This window comes from Helianthus annuus, chromosome 8, assembly GCF_002127325.2.
Source record: "Helianthus annuus cultivar XRQ/B chromosome 8, HanXRQr2.0-SUNRISE, whole genome shotgun sequence".
Taxonomy (NCBI): Eukaryota; Viridiplantae; Streptophyta; class Magnoliopsida; order Asterales; family Asteraceae; genus Helianthus; species Helianthus annuus.
In genome coordinates this window covers 139,510,994-139,517,646 of record NC_035440.2, presented here as the reverse complement: position 1 = coordinate 139,517,646, position 6,653 = coordinate 139,510,994, and positions in this window count along the sequence as shown.

The following is a 6,653-nucleotide window of genomic DNA, read 5'->3' as shown; positions in this document are numbered from 1 at the left end:
CAGTTTATAGTCTTCATGAATAGGAAGAAAGTGGGCCGATTTGGTCAAACGATCGACAATCACCCAGATACTATCATGACCAAAAGGCGTACGGGGTAGTTTAGTAATAAAATCCATAGCAATGCTATCCCATTTCCAAACAGGGATTTCAGGTTGCTCTAAGAGTCTAGAAGGACGCTGATGTTCGGCCTTAACCTTCGAGCAAGTAAGGCCCTTAGAAACGTATACAACAATGTCCTTCTTCATGCCAGGCCACCAATAAGTCGTACGCAGATCCTGGTACATCTTATCGGCTCCTGGATGAATAGAATAATGAGATTTATGATTCTCATTCATAATGAGCTCACGGAGATTATCCCGATCTGGCACCCAGATGCGATTGAGATAGTACGGAAGCCCATCAGATTTATTTTCGAGCTGATTAACGTTAGCGCCAAGAACTTCAACAGATATACTTTCTTCATTAACTGACGAGTACTGAGCTTCACGAATACAAGCATGCAAATCACTAGAGACACGAATAGCTTTAAAATGAGTTTTGCGACTAAGAGCGTCGGCCACTACATTCGCCTTGCCAGGATGATAGCGAATTTCGCAGTCGTAGTCGTTAAGTAGTTCTACCCAACGCCTCTGTCACATGTTCAGTTCCTTTTGGTCAAAGATATGTTGGAGGCTCTTATGGTCGGTGAAGACCACACATTTCGTACCATACAGGCAGTGTCGCCAGATCTTTAACGCAAATACAACTGCACCAAGCTCCAGATCGTGAGTAGTATAGTTATTCTAATGTACCTTGAGTTGATGAGAGGCATAAGCAATAACCTTGTCCCGCTGCATGAGCACACAGCCCAGTCCACGGTTCGAGGCATCACAATATACCACGAAGTCATCATTCCCATCGGGTAGAGTAAGTACAGGAGCATTACACAGAAGGGTCTTAAGAGTCTGAAAAGATTCCTCTTGCTCGGGACCCCAAGCAAAAGGTTTCTCTTTTTGGGTCAACGAAGTGAGAGGTACAACAATCTTAGAAAAGTCCGAGATGAATCGGCAGTAATAACCAGCCAATTCTAGAAAAGAACGAATCTCAGATGCAGATTTAGGCTACTCCAATTCTTCACAGCTTCGATTTTGGACGGGTCAACATGAATACCTTGCTAACTAACGACATGACCAAGAAATTGTACTTCATCGATCCAAAACTCACACTTATAAAATTTAGCATACAGACGTTCACCACGTAAGAGTTCAAGCATCAAGCGTAAGTGACGAGCATGATCAGCTTTAGACTTAGAATAAATGAGGATATCATCAATAAAGACTATCACAAAACGATCCAAATAGGGTTTACACACACGATTCATAAGGTCCATGAACACAGCGGGTGCGTTAGTCAGTCCAAAAGGCATGACCACGGACTCGTAGTGTCCATAACGAGTATGAAATGCGGTTTTGGGTACATCATCCTCGAGCACACGAAGCTGATGAGAACCAGAACGAAGGTCAATTTTTGAGAAACAGGACGCGCCTTGTAGTTGGTCAAATAGATCATCAATACGAGGTAGAGGATAACGATTCTTAACGGTAAGCTTATTAAGTTCACGGTAGTCGATACACATACAAAACGAACCATCTTTCTTCTTGACGAACAACACGAGAGCACGCCATGGAGAGGTACTCGGATGGACGAATCCCTTATCGAGCAATTCTTGAAGTTGACTGGACAATTCTTGCATCTCGGAAGGTGCAAGTCGGTATGGAGCCTTGGCGACAGGAGTCGCACCAGGTACGAGATCAATACGAAAGTCAACGGATCTAGGAGGAGGAAGACCAGGTAGATCTTCGGGAAAGACGTCAGGGAAATCACACACTACTGGAACATCACTTATGTTCTTCCCTTTACCCTTTTGTTCCACTATGTGGGCCAAGAAGGCAAAGTTCTATTTACGTAAGCATCTATTCGCTTGTGTGCATGACATCAGCCTCAGTCATTTCGAAGGTCAGTCTCCATAGACGTGCAAAATATCACCGGTCGGAAGAGGTAAACGAACAAACTTCTCATGACAAGCAATCTCGGCATGATTCTTATGCAACCAATCCATACCGATAGTGACATCAAAACAACCCAATTGCATGGGTATTAGATCAATAGAAAAGACGTTAAGAGTCAGGGAACAATCACGCAAGATAGAATCAACAATAATCGACTTACCATTGGCGACCTCAACAGAGAACGACTCAGGTAACTTGGAGCGTGTACAGTTTATCAAAGACTGAAATTCTACGGACACAAAACTTCTATCGGCACCAGTATCAAATAGAATCAGAGCATAAAGTTTATTCACGAGAAACGTACCATTGAAAACATCATTGTCATTATGAGCCTGATTAGCATTAAGATTGAACGCTCGTCCATGAGCGGCTGGCTGCTGGTCCTGGTTCAGCTGAGGACACTGGTTACGGTGGTGAGTAGTATCCCCACACTTGTAGCATGCACGAACAGCATTGATTGGCTTTGGATTCTGTAGAGGAGCTGGAGGTGCTGGTAAAGCTGCCTGAGCTGGGGCTTGTTGAGCTTGCTGCCCGGGTTAGTTTGACAGCAATAAGGATTCGTGTGACCATAGCGGTTACAGTTGGTGCACAGACGACATGCAGAATTGGCAGGGTGATAAAAGTTGCAGGTCGCACACTTTGGGTGAGACCCAGTGTACTGCTTCTTGACTTCGGGAACAACAGTGATTGGAGCAGTAGCAGCTGGAGTAGGTTTAGCAACAGGGTTTTGAACAGTAGAAACAATTGCATTGCATCCTGAACCCTGAGACTTTCGCCTCTTGTTCTTGCTGCCACTTGGCTGCTGAGTAACTTGATGTGCAGACTTGGAAGAGGTAGAGTTAGCAAATTGCTTATCACGCACATGGTTGTTGTTGAGACTAGCTGCAAGACGGTAGACTTCCTCAATAGTTTCTAGCTGAGCTGCTTCAATAGAATCACGCATAGCAGGAGGTAGACCATTGATGTACTTGGTTATCATCCGCTTGGGAGTAGAAACCAAGTGAGGAACGATCAAACTAAGCTGTTTGAGACAGGTAGTATAAGCCAGATTATCGTCACCAATCTGCTTCAAGTGCCAAAACTCTTCTTCAAGCTTCAGTTGTTCATGGGGAGGGCAGAACTCAAGCATCATTAGCTCTCGCAACTCAGCCCATGGAAGAGCATAGGCTTCTTCATTAGAACGGATGTTTCTCTTATTCGACCACCACTCCAACGCTCTACCTTGAAACATTTCAGTCACACTCCTAGTCTTTAGATGATCTGGGCACTCGCTGTTAATGAAGATAACCTCGATGCTGTCGAACCACTCGAGCATAGCAGTCACCCCATCACTACCCGTGAAAGGCTTAGGGTTGCAAGAGATGAAATGCATGTAGTTGAACTGTAACACCTCGAAAATTCATGTCCAATAAAATAAAGACACGTGTCATGTGAGACAAACGTGTCAGGAACCCGGATCAAATAAAGATGTATGGTAAGATTTATAAGGGGCGACATGTTATTAAAATACCTCTGATCGACCCAAGTTATAAATCCCAAGATCCTCGAGTCCTCTTGATAAACATCTGATATATATTTAGCCGGTTGTTTCTAAATAAATAAAATTTCCATTTTTGTATGGAAGAATTGAATTCTTTGAATTGTTACTACAACCTTCGGTAGATAAATTTTTGATTAAAAAAGTTACACTTGAAATTTAAATCATGTCCATCCTTTATGAGAATCCAAGATGAATTCTTGAGAATTCCGTCATTTCAAACCTTGCCATAAGGATCCAAAGTGAGAATGTTCATGCGAGGCATGCAAAAGCCTGCCCATATGGTCCCCTACAGCAGTAAAAGCCTAAGAATTTGACACTACACTTTTGCATGGTCAAATTTTGGAAGTTTGCAAGATATTTGGCTTCTGGCCATCGGTTACGGACCGTATGGCTTTAAGCTTACGGTCCGCAAGGAGAATATCTGGGCGCATCAGATCAGGGTCGGTTACGGACCATATCCGTATAAGCTTACGGTCCGCAAGGGGTGGATACGGACCGCAAGGCATTCTGCTTACGGTCCGTAAGGCTGTCGCTGGAAGCAAGTTTTGGACAACCGCCTGTCCTTCAGGTTACACCGCCTTATTAGTGTGGTATTTGAATTCAGGGGCTTGGTAGGCAGTATATAGCCACATAGGGGCACCTGGGATCATCTCACAACAATTGTAGAGTTATTTGGCAAGATCTTGTGACATTGGGTGCACTATATAAGAGCTTGAAGTTGTGAACTTGGGACTTGCTCATTTACAAATTTATTCAAGCATCTTTGGAGCTTCTCTGGACAGCAATCAAGTTTCTTTTAAGTCCTTAATCATACTTAGGACCATTGTAAGTAATCCTAATCATTCTTAATTAAGTTTAGCTTAGTTAATTAGCTAAAAGTCAAACCGTCGTAATTAAGGTTTGACTCCAAGATTAAACAATAATTGCTCAGTCAAATCTCGAATTAAAAGTACTTATAAGTAGGTAATTAGGTGGGTAACAAACAATTAAAAGGGTATTTTCAGATTCCCACTCTAACTATGTTGATTGTCGAGTCAAAGCTTACCTTAAAAAGTCAACAGAATGCTTATTTTTGAATTAATGCATAATTAGCAATGTAGGGTACATGCAACCTGTTTGATCATTTATATAACTTGGTAATTAATGTAAGAACATGTCTCAACATGTTCAACTCGACAATTTTCAGTTTAGGCTCGGTTTGGAACCGAAAGTCGCATAGTTTGACCTCTGCTTTGACTTTCAGTTCTGACCCGTTTAAGCAAAGTTTAGGATTGCCTTAGAGCTTCTTTTGGACCTATTTACATGTTAGTATAACCCTCTGTGATTATACAACTTGGTTCATTAGATATCTGATTCACATGCATGTTTCCGTTAAATGCTTATATGTTGATATGCCCAAATGACCTTAAAATATGATTTTTGAAAATATAAAAGGGTAGACACCTTAGCTACTGATTTATAAGCTTGCACCTAAAATTTGAGATCAGTTTGAGGTATAGATTAAGAGTTATGCTCATTAGCGTAATTAGAAGCTTCTTTAGTGATTAAATGGCGTAAATTGCATATAGCCTATCTAAACCCAAATTTTTATATAAAACTTTGTACCTACTGTTATAAAATAACATTTTGGGATTTTTAGAAATTTTTATTTAATTTTAGGCTGAGCATAACTTAGTGTTCTAAGCTTAATTCGGCTAATGCCAGTTTTGCCCTTTTGGGCTATAAAATGAGTTTTATAAATCCTATTGACCCCAAACCTTTTTCTACTAATCTAATATGTTAAATAAAGTATTTTGAGCCTTCTGGAATTTTAAAAATATCAGCTTTCTATACCAAACCCGAAAATGGCTCCAAATCGCCTTTTTAAGCATTTTTAACGCATAAGTATGTACTAGAACCTTTTTAAGCATATGGGGTTGAAACCTACTAATGTATTCAGTAAAATTTTATATTTTAACAGTAGGTGAATATTTTAAACTCAGAATTCCAGTTTTGACCTTTTAGGCCTATGTGAAATTACCAAAATGCCCTTACAAAGCATAGTATGGTTATAAGTAATAAATTTCACATATATATGATACCCTACTGTTATAACTTATTAAATTAAGTATATATACTGATTTAATCAGACCTGTAACCCAGGTTATTACTTAAACTCTTTTACACCCTTTAAAATGACCAAAATGCCCTTATGAGGCATAGTTTGGGTTTAAAACCATTTGGGGCATAATGGAAGGTATCTTACTGATATCACAACATGTTTAAGGCATATTAACTTAGGAAACTTGTATATGACTCTTGTGGTTACTCGTTACGTACTTTACGCGTTCGGATCGGCTTATGTAACTAGTTTACCCATTTTAGCCGAAACGGGTTAAACCATATCATTTCTCTCTCAAAATCCAGAATGTGATCAAGCTACCCATATTAAACAAGCATGCAAGCTTGTCGGGTCAAAACCACATTCTAAAACGGTCTTCGCCTTATCGTGCGTTTAAACCGTAATCTTCATTTAAAACTAACCGGTCTAAGCTTAGGCTAAATTAAAAGACCCGTTAGGATTCTAATAGGTTATTAAAACCTTCATTCCAGATATAGGAGCCCAGTAAAAGCTATCTGTACTTGCTGATTTGATACGGCTGGGATTAAATTTATATTTAGCTCAGGTAAATACATTTAACTTATTTTCCCTTATACGGGCTTGGGGTACGGTATATAAAATACCGCTTGGTCGGGTAATTGACCTTAATCAGTCGGTGGTTAAGTGTTATCAAAGTGACCCATTTGAAAATGTTGTTTTGTTTGTTTAAACGCCTTTGGGGGTTTAATGACCATGTCTCGGATATCCTTGGCATCATTCAAAGAATGGCCACGACCTTAGCACACGGGTGTAGGCGTACACCCATAGTGCATTAAATCAATAAAGTATAATCGTCGGTACGAGAGAAGTCTCACGGCAAAACTATACTAAGTGGTGTGTCTATTAATCTTTAACCCGGCACGACCCGGACAACTGAATGCATAACAAACATGTAATTCTTTTACAAGATTATAAGCAAATAAT